At 55.1% G+C, this 14,333-nt stretch overlaps 1 protein-coding gene across 2 annotated transcripts in view; it reads right to left on the reverse strand.

Moving 5' to 3' along the window:
• Positions 1–14,333, reverse strand: part of KAZN (kazrin, periplakin interacting protein) — a gene marked incomplete at both ends in the record, with an annotated part of 432,776 nt that overhangs the window by 22,987 nt on the left and 395,456 nt on the right. The gene's annotated exons all lie outside the window — the stretch shown is intronic.

The following is a 14,333-nucleotide window of genomic DNA, read 5'->3' on the forward strand; positions in this document are numbered from 1 at the left end:
TTGCTGTATTTCTCTGTGGACTCGCATGCATGCTGAGCTCAGATTTGATCTTATGGGAATCTCTAGAGTTTAAATAGTGCATGTTTTCCTCCAGAGAGGAGTTCTGTGACCTGCCGGGGCTGGAGCAGGGAGGGAGGGGGGATGGTACCTGGTAGCAGGGACCATTTGATTCCTGTTAAAGAGACATGGGATGACGAGAGACCACAGGCTCTGGTCCTTCACTTTGCCACACCCCAGCATTTATGTCCCTGTCCACAGTCCTGACATCAGCGCCTGTCCCCAGGACAGACCCCAGTTCTCACACTTGCTTATCACTCACTGCGCCTGTTCTGGTCTTAGCTCACAGCTTTTTAGTTTTGGATGGGGGTAACTTGACGATTTCCCTTACTTTGGGTGAGGCCAGAGATCTATTAAAAAGTATGTTTTATTTTAGATTTAGTGGTCTGTCTTCCTCCACACGGGCCTGAGAGGACATCCTCTGGCTGCGTACACTGTCTACCCCACGCTCTTCACGTTCTGCTGGTGGGTCTGTCCGTCTGCCCAGCTACGAAGGGAGGTCCGAGGTCAGAGGTCAAGTCTATCACCCATGCCTGGTTTATGGTGATGCTCAATGCCATCATTAAAAGCCCAAGTTATGGGAAAGGGACAATCAATACAGTTTTGTTTTTGTTTTTATCGTTATTGTTTTAACTTGAATCTTCCCAGGGACCTCTTCTGCTCAACACCCATCACTGTCTCCCTGGATAAAACCAAGCTCCTTACACGACAAGTCTCTGGGTGACCCAGCCCTTTGCCAGCTTCTCCTCAGTCCCAGGCCCCCTCCCCAGCCCCCTGGGCTTCTGGCACTTTCCCTGCACTCCTGGTCCCCTCCCCCATCTCGAATCTGTTGCACCTGCTGCTCTCTGCCTGGAAGTCCCCCAGCTGCTGGCTTCTCTGCTTGATGACCTCCTATGAAGCCTTCAGGCTCTACTGTAATGTTGCCTCTTCCAAGGACCCCTTCTCTGGTCCCCCGGCGTCGGCCAGTCACCACCCCCTGCAGCACACAAGGGTGTCCACACCTCCGCCCCGCACGCATGCGCTCCCAGTGCTCTCATTAAGCCAGGTCTGTTCTCACCTGCACTTCTCACGGCTGAAATCAAGGATCGGTCATGGGATTATTCGGGGCGTGTGCCTCCCACTACAGCGTAAAACCCATAAGGACAGGAGCGGGGCCTGGTTTTGCTCCCGAGATATCACCGATGCCTAGCAAGGGCTCCACGTCTGCCAATCTCTATGATGCCAATGCACCCACCACGGCCCATTTCTGTGACCAACAGGAGGCCACGGGACGTGGGAGCGGGGCCTCAGTTCACAAGCCTGTATGAGCCGGATCCTGCCCACCGTGGCCCAGACAAAAGGGGCTCTATAGACTCTGGTTAAGAGCAGCAGGCAGGAGAGGAGGTCAGGAGGGCGGGAGCAGGCCTCTCCGTCCAGGCTCATCTTCTTCCCACCTCCTCCCGGCCACATGTGGCCCCTTGCACTCATCAGGCTGTGGCCTTCCTTTATCTTGGCCGATGGCAGGGCCTGTGGACCTCAGCCCTATTGGCTGACATCTGGGACGAGTGGATTCCTTGTCATGGGAGCTGCCCTGTGCGGGGTTAGGAAGTTTCCGGGGCCTCTTTGGCCTCCACATGCTCGATGCCAGTGAGCACATAGTGGGGGCGGTTCCCAGCACTCCCAACCTTCCCCCGGTGGCCTTTCTCCCCTCACACCAGCCCTGCTTCGGTGGCCAGCACCGGTCCAAGCTCCCTGCCCTTGGGCGGTGGCCAGGAGCCCCCATCAGCGCTTCTCCAGCCAAAAGCTGAACTCTCATTTTTAAAATGCTGCATTATGATGTGAGTCAGTCCCATTTCCCGGCCTGGTAACGGCCGCTGCCCTGGATGGAGACGCTTTGCTGGGGCCCAAGTCCCAGCTCCTGGGAGGTGCGTGCCTAAGACAGACCCTGGAGCACCAGGTCGGACGACCCGGGTCCAAACGGCATCGAGTCACTGATGGGGCAGCCGCCGGTGGGCCCGGTGGGCCCGCCATCCACCCGCGAAGACCGGACCCCAGCGCCAAGGGGGCCGTTGGAGGCCTGAGCTAAGAAGCTGACTGTGCGCCCATCCCGCCTCCGTGTCCTCAAAGCCCGCGACCCCGCAAAGCACGCGGACCCATCCAACCGAGGCTGGATTTTACCAGCTGTTGCTATTTTGAGCGTTCAGAGAAAACGTCACACGCTTCCCTTTCCCCTCATTGCTGGTGCCACTGCCTGGCATGGGCCCGCCTGAGCTTGGTCTCACTGCGTCTGTCTCCTGACCCGACAGGAGCCCTGGCCCCAGCCTGTCTCCATCTGCCCTGGTCTCATGTCCCAGGTAGGTGTTCGGCAACTAGTTCCCAATTCTACAGACTCAGGGCAAGACGCCAAGATGAGGTCAGGGGAAGGCAGGCGGACTGCGGTCCCATGACAAACTACGGGATGCTTTAAAAATAGACACAGAAACGTTCCTTTTTCCTCCTCGCTAACCTGTCCTGATGCTGAGGAGTGCCCGCATTTGGGAAGTCCTTCTCAGAGTCTGATCTGCAGTTGAAATCTCTTCGCTCTTTGGCTGGGGGAGTGTCCCAGCTGGGGCCTGGCCTCTGCCTGTATTCCCAGCCCTCGTCCTCTTTGCCCACACGTTCTCCTGCTGGCTTTTCCCCCGCCGGGCGGGGCAGGAAGGCAAAGCAGAGGGGATCTTGGAGCGGAGGCTGAGGCCTGGAGAATGAGTCTTCTCCCGGTGCCCCCGTGGAGATAGGATGAGTTCGCATCTGGGTCGCTCTTGGAGGCAGGACTGGAGCTAAGGGTTGTTGGGGGCTTTGAGCACCCCACTGTGCCCGGGCTCCCTGATTAGATTTTCAGCCTCGCCTCTTCCTGTCACCAACCTTCCCGGCTCCCCCATGGGCCTCAGGACCTCCCAGGTCCTTTCTGGCTCGGCTCAGCCTGCTGCTGTGATCCCTGTGGACTGTGGTCATCGTGACGGTTTTGAGATCCTGTGCCTTGGCTTGCTGGCCCAGGGGGGACCCCAGCAAGTCAGAGCCATGGGCCTCTGGCTCAGGGTGAGCCACCCGGAGGCGGTGCCTTCTATGGGGTCACCCTAAGCAGCTAATGTAGCCTGTCCAAGCTCCCGCCTCCTTCACGACGCCTCCCAGCTGCTTGGAAACGTCCCATACCCGCGGTGAGCTACTGGGCTTCTTGCACCAAGGCTAATTTAAGACGAGCAAAGATGTTCATGAGCCGTATTTCTTTAACGTCCTTCCAAATGAAGACAGAGCTTTGGTGAGGCTCATGGTGAGGTGTTCTTACAACTTAGATACCTATGGGAAATGTCAAGGGCAAAACTGGTGCTGGTCTTGGCTTCCTGGCAACGAGAGAACGGAGCTGCTCTGGCCGCTTTGCCTGCATCTGCCTGGAGGCTGTGTAGTGCCCCGCTGGACCCCAATTCCTATCCCTGTTCCTCACTTACTGCATCTTGAGCTGGTTCTGTCTGGCTCTTTCTGTCTGTCCTGTCTGAGCTCAGTTTCCTCGCCTGTGACCCTGGGACAATCATCCCCCTTCATGTGATTTGGGTGAGGACTACAGCAGGATCACTTATGTGGTCTGCAGCCTGAGCCCTAGGCCTGGCACACAGGAAGGGTCAGCCGGTGTTTGTTGAATGACTTACCCAGCTTACACCAAAGACCTACACCAGCCCGGCACTCAGCAAATGTCAGCAAGTCAGGTCCTACTCCCCTCTGCCAGCTTTCCTCACTCCCTTCCCCCTCCCCCTCCCCACCAAGCCAGTCCTCATCCTCGGTCCTCAGACTGACACCCGCACCATGTGCACAGGGGCCCTCCAGGTTGGAGCTGTCTCTACACCGGTGACCACGCCTCCTCCTGGCACTTCTGGGACAGCGTGGAGCCGCCCTTTGTCAGGCCCATCAGCACCGTCACCTGAGGGTAGAGCGCTGCCTCCCCACCACCCTCTCCATCTCTGGATGCCACAGAGGATAGACAGGAGGAATGGTGGAGTCACCCGGCTGGGCTCTTGGGCCACAGGCAGGCTGATCCCACGTCTGAACAGGGGTCTCCGGGGGCCAGGTGGGCTCAGGACTCCTGTGTAGACTCCAGAGTTTGGAGGGCTGCCGCTTCCGGCTACTCCCTCCGACATCCCAAGCTCTGGGCACTGTGCTCCGGGCTCAGAAATGAGCGTGGTCCCCTGCTGCGGTGAGGGCAGGGCAGGAGAGCCATCTGGTGGGGGGGGGACACGTATCAGAGCGTTGTGATGGGCGCCAACGGCCCAACAGGCACACCCCACTCTGATCAAGAGGAAGGACAAAGAACAGGACAGCTGGACGAGCCCACGGGGAGGATCTAGCCCAGAGAAGGCAAGGCAGGTGGCCTGGAGACAAACTGGGGCCACGGAGTTTTTTCCCCTAAAGAGCACTCATTTTCCAAAACAAACACACACACAAACAAACGACAACAACAAAACCCGAGTTGCCAGTGTTAAGAGTTCCAGTGTATTCCACGCCACTTTGGGCTTCTCTTGAAAGATCAGGAGCTCTGGGGGCCCTGGAGCCCGGCAGGGCTCGCTTCCCTGGGTGGGGCAGCCTGCGGCACCCGGACATCTGCTTCCCTGAGATGGGGTTGGCCTGGGGCTTCTGGGGTTGGGAAATAGTGGGAAGGGGGCAGGTATGCGCACAACATACCCGGTGTGGCCGCTAGATCTGATTGAAACAGGGACGGTGACCGGCATGCCAGCTCCTACCGGGACCCCTCGAGGCTGTGACCGTGGTGGATAAGCTTGCCAGGTGCTTTGCAACCTGGGCGAGGGCAGGCCCATCACACAGACGAGGAAAGCAGAGTTCAGAAATGCCCATCAGCTGTGCCCTGGGACACAGCCAGGACCCGGAGCCTGGATGTCACGTCACTGGCCTACGCTTCCTCTCCTGTGAGTCTCCTGCCACACCGAGACGAGCAGCTGCCGGAGGCTGGACGTTTCTCTCTGTTTGTTATTTCATCTTTGCCACGGCCCTGGGAGATAGGCAGTTTTGCTTCCATTATACAGAGGGGAAAGCTGAGGCTCAAAGGGACTAAGTGGGCGGCTTAGGATTGTACAGCTACGTACTGGCTCTGGGATCATCCCCAGAGATCTGGCTCCAAAGCCTGGGCTTTCCTCCCTATGTTGTTCAGTTTTGATCCATCCTGCTGGGTTCAGGCTGTCCCTAAAATGCCTCTGTGTTTCCTGCACACACAGAAAGAGACGGAGGGAACCCAGGAATGGTTCACACACCCAAGTTGCAGTTGGTGACCCGGCCTGTTGTCTCCGACTGCGGGCTCCACGCCACCCCCAGAGGCATCAGTGTCCTAACAAGGAAGGAGGCTGGCGCCATGTAGGCATTGAGCCTGCTGGGATGCGATGCCCATATCTGCAGCCCAGCCCAGGGAAAGCGATGAGGCAGCTTAGATCTGGTGGGGTGATGGGGCAGGAGGGGCCAGACATCCTGGCAAGAGGGTGTACCCATTCCTGTCCCTGCCCCAGGGCCCTGTGGCAATGGGCTCGGCCCCTCTGGGACCTGGGAGAGCAGCAAAATCAATATCCTGGGGCTGGCTTTTCTTAGCCAGTCTGCGGGGACCCTTCCCTTTCTGCAGCGGCTACACACTGACTCAGGTTCCTTCTGAGCAAAGGGGACGCTCTGATAGAGGTCCAGACTCCACCTCGCCTCGCTCCTGGCTCACTTCTTAAGGTTCCTGGGAATCCCATATAAGCCTCAGGGGCTTTCTGGGGCTAAACAATGTCAGAGTGTGTGTGCTTAGAGCTCTCCAAAGAACCGCTAACTTAGCACCTCCAAGCACGGACTACAGGGTCTGAAGGAGTCGCCCGTTGCAACATGTCCCAGAGGGTGCTCCGTGGAACTAGGTACAAATGCATGGTTCTGTGGTCAACTAAGTTTGGGAAACACAAAGTGGAAAAAAGTGAGATATTTTCCCTCACTGCAGAACTTGTCAGGGCCTTGATAAACTAATGTGTTGTATTCAGGATTAGGGTTAGAGACACAGTTTTGTTTCCAAAACAACTGACCCAAGGATATTTTTTCCCCCCTGCTGAATCTTGCGGTCTGCAGCAGCTCAGAGCACTCTGGCCTGGGAGTCAGGAGCCCTGGTTTCCAGAACTAGCTCAGCCACTGATGCCCTGTTTGACGGTGGGAAAGTCCCTTCCCCTCCGTAACATGAGGGGAGTGAGCAAGAAGCCACCAAGAGCCCTGGCACCTCTACATGCCCTGCATCCTCGAGTTGCTGAACCTGCCTGGGCCTGCCTTCACACCTGTACCATGATCCTGTTCTGCCCCGTCCTCGCTGTCATTGTCATCATCATTGTGGCAAACGTTCATGGCTACCCGAGCTAAGCCTTTTGTATGCAGTGACTTGGTTCTCTCTAGCAGCGCCGGTTGAGAGCTCTGTATTGCCCCCAGTGCACAGAGTGGGAAAGCGAGACCCAGCTGGGTTCAGTATCTTGCCTAAGGTTGCCAGGTAGAAAATGTCACGACTAAGGTTTGGACCCAGACAGTTTGCCCAGAAGCTACCCCCTTAAACTTGACCTTAATCTGCCTAGGAAAGAGCACTGCCAGCTGCAAAAGGCTGTCCCCTGGGAGGGGCCTTGATCTACGTCGTCTTACTGAGGTTCATGGGGGGGGCTGTGCGTGGCCTCCTGGGGAGGGGCTCCGGCCATCCACTCACAGGCCTTCCTGCTCTGCCAGGGCGAGGAGGGAAGGGACCCGGGGCAGCTGTCTCTGGTGTGGAGCGGGGGTGAGCAGGGGAGTCTGGGGTGCCCTCGGGGAATGGCTTTTCCACAATAGGGGGTGTAGGAGGAGGCCCGAGGCAGGCCATAGGATGCAGCTTGGAGATGACCTCACCCACGGGGGTCACCCTGCCTTGGCGTTGCAAACCTTTCGTGTCAATGGAATCATATCATATAAGAGAAATAAATTGGAGTTTTGGGGTGAAGGGCAGTGAGCAGGGTGGGAGAGGGGACTTGGGGGTGGACACCAGGGACTTGAAAGGCTCCACAGGCCACCACTGCCCTGGTTTGTTTTAGAGGGAGTCTGAGGCCCAGAGAGAGACGTTGACCTGTTCGTGGTCACACAGCAAGTCCTTGGCCAAGCTGGGAACAGGAAGTCAGAGGCAGGCTCGGGGCTCTCGACTCTGCGGGGCTGGGGTGATAAGACTTCTGGGTTGAAGGCTGGGCCCCCCTTCGGGGTCTGAGGGTAGGGTCTGGGCAGAACCCTGCGCCCCCCTCCCCCGTCCTCTCCCTCCAGCAGTGGTTCTACCCCAGGCTGCTCCCCAGAGCACAGCCTGGGCAGTCTTGCTCCCAATGTAGGGCTCATCATTGGGTGTCCGTAGGACACCACGGGCACCAGGCCGAGGCCAGCGGGTCCACTGGATGCTTGGTAGAAGCCTAGTCGGCCACAGGTCAGGCAGAGTCTGAGATGGTGGGTCGCATGCTCAGAACTGGGCCTTCACCCAGACTTGACTTCTGTCTCTGCCACCTCCTGGCTGTGTGCCTCTAGGAAAGCTGGGAACCTCTCCGGGACTCTAACAGGGGTCCTGCTGCAGGCTTCTGAGGCTGCCCGGGAGGCAGCAGATAGCCCATGCCAGACGCCTCTAATCTCTGCTCAGCAGGGCCTAGCAAAGGCCCCGGCAGCTGTTTCTTCCTGACGTTGCAGCTGCCCCAGGAGGTGGCCTCAACCTCCCTTGTCAGGGTCCCTTAACGGTAGTTACCCCAAGGCAAGTCTGCGCTAAAACCCACAGACAGGCTGCTGCCCCCGCCACGTGACCCCTTGCAAATGAGACCACACTGGGGAGCGTGTGTGAGACACAGATCCCAGCGTCTCTCCCCCACAAACCTGATTTAGTGGGTATGAGATGGAGCCAGGGAATCTGTAGCCTTAACACTCAAGGCATGGTCAGGTCTGACCACTACTGATCTATGTGTGATTCTCAAACTTCCCCCCGGCTCTCTCTCTCTCTTTTTTTTCTTCTTGCTCATGGTTTTTCATCTATCATGAGATCCTTCAAATGGACTCCCGCTTGGAGGTCCAGGGTGCAACACGTAAGAGCAGAGCTTCTTCTGGCTGAAGGTGGGACTGGAGCCCTGCCTGCTAGCTCTGTCACCAGCCAGGGCAACCCCTTGACGGGGCCTCTGAGGAACCCCCAAGTGTTCCACGGAACACAGTTTGAAAACGACTGCTTATTCCAATTTCTTCCTCTACTGGATAGAAAAACAGAGCCCCAAAGACCTAGCCTGCACGGGGCTTGGCTAGTGAGGCTTTCTCAAATTCTCTGAAGCTTCCTATTGATTGGTTGTCCCGGGCAGGGGAAGGGGGAGAGCTTGGTCAGAGACTGTAGAGCACCACTACTGAGAACGCGGACCTTGGAGCCATATGGCTGGCGTTGAAACCCAGTTCTGTCTCTTCCTAGCTGTGTGACTTTGGGCAACAACTTCACCTCTCTGTGCCTCGGTTTATTCATCTATAAAATGGAGGTAATAACAGTATTTACCTTGGAGGGCTGAAGGATTATACAAGTGAGTGTCTCATGGCGAGGCCAGGCTGGCCCCAGGTTCTGACACCTGTCCCCGTATACGTATGCCACCCCCGGGGTGACCTGGGAGCTTCTACCTCAAGAACCCAGGCTTGGGCAGCGTAATTGCTTCCCCTGGTCCCAATCTCTCTGTGTTAGCCGCAGCAGAGAGTATGTTTCTACTTGGAATCTAGAAAGAATTTTGTCATGGCTGGTGGATTTTGGGGGCACACACACATCAAAGCCTCCCGGTTCCGGGGCCGAGAAGCCCGGGGTCTGTCACAGCGACACACTGGAACGGAATCTGGCCTCTGAGGAGTGGGCACACAGCTGGAGCGATGGCGGTGCACACAGCCTGAGGCCCTGATTTCACCCCGGGGGACCTGTTTGGATCGAGTCACGTTTGGATTCAGGGTATGTATCTAGCTGCTCATACTCGGTTTTCCTGCCTCTGATTTGAACTTAAATCCACTCAAATCGTGGGGAACACAGGCCATGGGGCTGGTCCTTTCCAGGCTGCAAAACACAGTTAGCTTTCATTTCTGAGCCTATGAGGAGGGGAGCGTTATGACATCCACGTCATAGATGAGACAACACTGAGGCTCACGGTTACACAAATTGCTAGAAATCGGATGCGTGGCCAGAGCCGGAGCGGTTATCCCGGCCTGGCCCGGCCCCACTGGTGGGCAACAAGGGTCCTCCAGGTGGAGGATGGCGTGCAGTGTCATAGGATCTCTTGTCTGGGTGCAATTAACTGCCATTTACTGGTAATCCATTAAGAGAGCAGACAAAACCTGAAACTCAGTGAACACCGGTGAGCCATCAGCCAGTGCTGCCCGGGGGACGGGCTTGGGACTGCAAAGTCCTTCCATTTTCAGGAAGAAGAGGGCAAGGCTTTCAGTGGCCACTTCTCCAAGACTGATCCCCTTGGGATGATTTTCTCATGCACTGGTTGCTGGGGGTGGTGGGCCCAGCCCTTAGAGGGCAATGGTGCATATTTGCGTATTTTTCGATACCTGGGCTTTAAGACACCATGTAGTTGTGGTTCAGGCATGAATGGCTCATCCCCTTGCTGCCAGCAGGACTTACACCCTCACTATGCCCGGACAGTGACACTTTACTGGCAATGTCCTTACTATTCTGATATACAGCCAAGACCAAACTCCTAGGTTATTTTTATGTTTATAGAGCATTCCTTTGGAATACAAAATTATGAATCCTTTTAGAAGACAAGGTTAATGCTATGTATTCCCTCTTGACTCTTTATGACCACCGAGTTCTTCTAGTTCTTTTTCCACTTGAAAAAGGGAAACAGGTGGGGGGGGGGGGAGGGCGGGGAGGGCAGCTTTGGCCCCACCTAGTGGGGTTTGAACTGAAAAAAGAGCCATTTGTTCAGAACAGATGGGGTGGGGGTGGGCGGGTGGGGATATTTGTGAGGCCCGAACTGTGAAAATGCAGGTTTTGGGTGAGAGGCCCTGTGGATATTTCACAACGCACGTTGGTGAGCTGGCTCGTGACCTCCTCCGTTACAGCCCCACCGCGCTGACAGTCCCCACCCGGCACTGGTGTGGGGCAGCTCCCGGGCCCCTGGACGCATGCTGTGGCCAGGATGGGAACCCCACCTCCTGTTGGGGGCAGAGCTGATCCCGAGCACCAGGCAGCTCTAGTGCAGGGAGGGGGTCCACAGCAGGACCAGAGAAGGCAGTCCTCTGCCAGTGCGGACCAGCAGCTCACTTCTCCTCTGCCCTCTCCATCCCTCTGTGGGGGTGGGTTTCCTGGGCCTGGAGATAAAAGGCTGACAGAATTGACGGAATGGCTGCAGTCACACCAGCAAGCAAGCAACCAGCAAGCAAGTGCTAGGCTGTGCCGGAGGCTAATGGTGGCTGCTTAGTGTCCCCCTGCTAAGGCCTCCATGATGTCCCCTGCCCAAGCCCATCCCCTCACCGCCCAGATGGTGGTCAGGGTGCTATGGACTCCCTAGGTTTGAAGTCCAGCTCTACTGTTTACTAGCTTCTTGACCCTGGATATTTATTCATCTGAGTTTTCTCACCAAAAATACAGGTTGTTGGAGGGTTAACAGAGTTAATGCATGTAAAGGGCACAGCACGGACTGTGGCCCATGGTAAGTGCTTAATAAATGTTAGATATTATTATTGTTATTACGTTACTAGGTTACATCTGTAGGAGCCTGCCAGCATGGGTGGGAGAGCACGCAGAAGGGCCAGTGAGTACAGCCGTGCAGGTTGTGCACTGTACAACACACGGCGCCATTTACATACTAGTGCCTTCTGTAGTAGTGTAGGACACAACCTGGGGATCTATACACTGGCTCTAGATGCCCTGGGCAACCCTACTTCAATTTCTAATGGTACCACTTAAAGTTGGACCATCTGGGGCAAGGTCTCAAAGAAGATAAAGGAGGTAGTATGACTTTCGAGTAGAGCTACTAAGATTTCAATAGGTATGGCCCAGTCCCTGAAAAGGTTACAGGACTGTAGGAGCAACAGTTAGGATCTTGGCCAAAGTGTTCCCCATCTGTCCAGGGGACTGGGGGGGGGGTGGTTGGGCTGGTTACGGGTTGGCAAATGGGCTTTCTTATTGTATGCCAACTCTGACTAATCGGCAGTGGCTGTCTGAGGCTTTGTAAAGTGAAGACATCAGAGGCCACTTTGGGCTGGGTGGGAAGGGCTCTTCGATCGATTGGTGATGTCTGCAGGAGGCCCAGGAGAGGGGAGCAGGGGTATGTGTGCTTGGGCCACTTGCCCGCCTCAGACTGGCCCAGTGGTTTTCAATGCTGGCTACACCTTAGAGTCACCAGAGAAGCTTTACCACTGCACTGATTCAGGGCTATGGCCTGGCCTTGGTAACTGTTTTCAAAAGCTCTGCAGGTGATTCTAACGTGTGGCTGGGTTGAGAACTGCAAGAGTAGATGTCCCTATTTTTCCTCGCAGTCCTGAGCTCGACAACTTCTTGGCATGGTCAACAGATCACAGAGATTTCTTCCAGCAGAAATGATTGGGGACGGGGTGGTGGTTAAAAGGCCAGTTTTCCATCAGTTTTATTGCCAGAGAGGGTTTGTCTTTAAGTTGGGAGGCAGAGGTGGAGGGCACTGGCCACGATCACAGATCGGGGTATGCAGGGTGACCTCTTCTTGGGCCACACTGTGGAGTTTCACTGGGGGGAGGCCCAGGCTTTGCACCCGGGGGATCTCACGGGACTCAAAAAAGCCTGGCCCACACAGACTTCATCAGGAAAGCGCTGTGGCTCCCTTGATTTCTTTCTTAAGCTCCTCTCTGTCTCCAGGGAAGGTGGGATATTGGGACGATGCAGAGGTCCAGTGAGGTCTGCAGGAAGTAACATGCCCCAAACTCACAGGTGCACATTCTGGGCCTTTGGAAGGAGTGCCAGGGAGGAGAGGGAAGCAGATGAAAGCTGACCGGGGCCGCTGAGCTGGACAACGCAGGGTCAGGGAGCCAGGCCTGGAGGTGGTGCATTAGGACCACAGGCAGCCCTGGATATGGACAGCTCCTCCAAATTACATTCGGGGTGGTCAAGATGAGAGGTTTCTGGGAGGGCCACCCTGCCCTTAGCCCCACCATGGGCCCAGAATTCAGCCAGCTTTCTCAGCCCCTCCAGACCCAGCCCTGGAATTCCAAGGAGCAGGTCATGCACGGGCTTTGCCTCCCACCCGGAGCAAGATAGAAGCAGTCAAATAACATAGAATTCAATAATATTTTAAAATAAGCTTTATTTAGATTTTTTTTTATATTTTATATTTGCATCCATGCCTTCGAGAAACCTTTCCCATGGGAAAAGTTATTTTCATCTAATTTACCCATAACTCATTCGCTATTTGATGTAGTTCTCTTAAATAAATCATCCTTAGTAACTCTTAGATTTATCTCCTAATTTACAAAAACTGAAATGAAAAGGAACTACTAAATCATTACCAGGAGTGGTTGCAATCTTATTTTCTCATAAGTAAAGGGCAAACGATAAAAATCAACCAAAAGAAAAAAAAAATTCATGGGGGAGAAAAGTATTTTCTAAAATCTCTCTCCGTAGAGAAAGATGCCAGCCCTGGCCGCTCTCCCTCCCTGCCGAGTTTGCAGGAACAGCTTAGCCAAAGGAGGCCAGAAAGGTCCTTATTAGGCAGGGTACCCTGCCTGCTCCTGCCCAACTCCCCCACCCCCCACCAAGTCAGAAGAAAAGGGAGCAGCCTACTGGTGGTTTTTTTTTTTTGTGTTTGTTTTAGAGACTTTGGACAAAATATCCTATCCTTTTGATAGAGACTCTCCAGCACTTTCAAATCTTCTAAGAGCTGAAAATGTTACCATTAGCAGAAAAGCGCAACTACGGTTGTGCAGAGGATGGGTGAACTGAGCTGTGTTAGTAGTTAAGGTGGAGTGGGAGGGGCGGATTTACAGGTCAAAAGAAAAGGGAAAGCTAGTCTTAGGCCTTAGGAGGCTCTGGCTTAGAAGCTTGTGTTCTCCACCACCCTGCGATACAGTGCCCATGGTTCCTTTGCTGGTGAAGCCTCATTGGGGCCAACACTGCTCCCCAAATAGGCAGAGACATGTTCCTGCCAGCCTTGCACTCCTAGAGTTTGCAGGCTTAGGCTACTGCGACAAGGTGGAGGACAGGGCCCGAGGGATCCCGGGAGATTCTGTTAAGTGTGGCTGTAGGAACCAAGCAGAATGGGGAGGGCAGAGAGGCTCTGGTGCTGGACACTGTGTCCCCAACAGCCCTCCCCCTCCTCCCTTCAGATGGGCACCTCCCCCAGTGACCCCTGCCTGGCTGACATGCAGAATAACGGAGGATGAGAAACACATGGCTACAGGAAGAACCTATGCCTCTCAAGGACCCTAGTGGCACTGCTCGGGCCAAGGGTCCCTGTGGCCATACCCTGTGGTCATGTGATTGGCTGTCTCACTCTGTGCTCAACCTCTCTCAAAAGACAGACCCAAGAGAAGGTGACCATTACAGTAGGCCCTCCTCTCACTGAGGTCAAATAAGCAGATATATAAAGGCCTGAAGAGGAGCTGTGGGGAGGAGGGAGAGAAAGGTGGAGTGCACTTTCATGCAGGGGCGAGAGAATGGGGGAGAGAGAGAGAAGAAAAAACGGAAAAAAGCAAGCTTTGAAATCCAATGGTCCCTGGGTTCTGGCCACCCTAAAGTCTACCTTGCACAGTTTGGCAGCAGCATGATAATAAAACAGACAAGTCAACAGAAACACCCGCCTCCCGCCCACCCCATGGAAAAATATACATTCCAATATTTATGTAATAATTTAGATAGAATAAGTCTTCTGCGTTTGTGCAAATAAATTAAACGGAACAATTTTCTTTTCTTTTCTTTTTTTCCATAAAGAAAGAAACGGCAACGCAATTTAAAAACTGGCAGGCCGTTAAAAAGAGCCCGTTTGACCTCTGGCACGCCGGACCAAGGCAAGGCCCCCCCCTGGCCAGGCTCTCGGGTCTTGGCGTCTTGGCAGGGAGCGGGCCTTACCCTGACCACGGGGGCAGCTGGCGCTTAAAGTGACTCGGGGCGCCCCGAGGGGAGGGGGACAGGGTCTGGTCCCGCGCGTTCACACGGGAGGGAGAGAGGGGGGGACACATCAAAAACAGACCACATCCTTGGGCAGACGGGCTCCAGAAGTAGCAGTTTGGACAAGGGACATTTACAAGCACGGAGTGCACAATAGTTTTGTTATTTACAA

Source organism: Martes martes, assembly GCF_963455335.1.
Source record: "Martes martes genome assembly, chromosome: 4".
Taxonomy (NCBI): Eukaryota; Metazoa; Chordata; class Mammalia; order Carnivora; family Mustelidae; genus Martes; species Martes martes.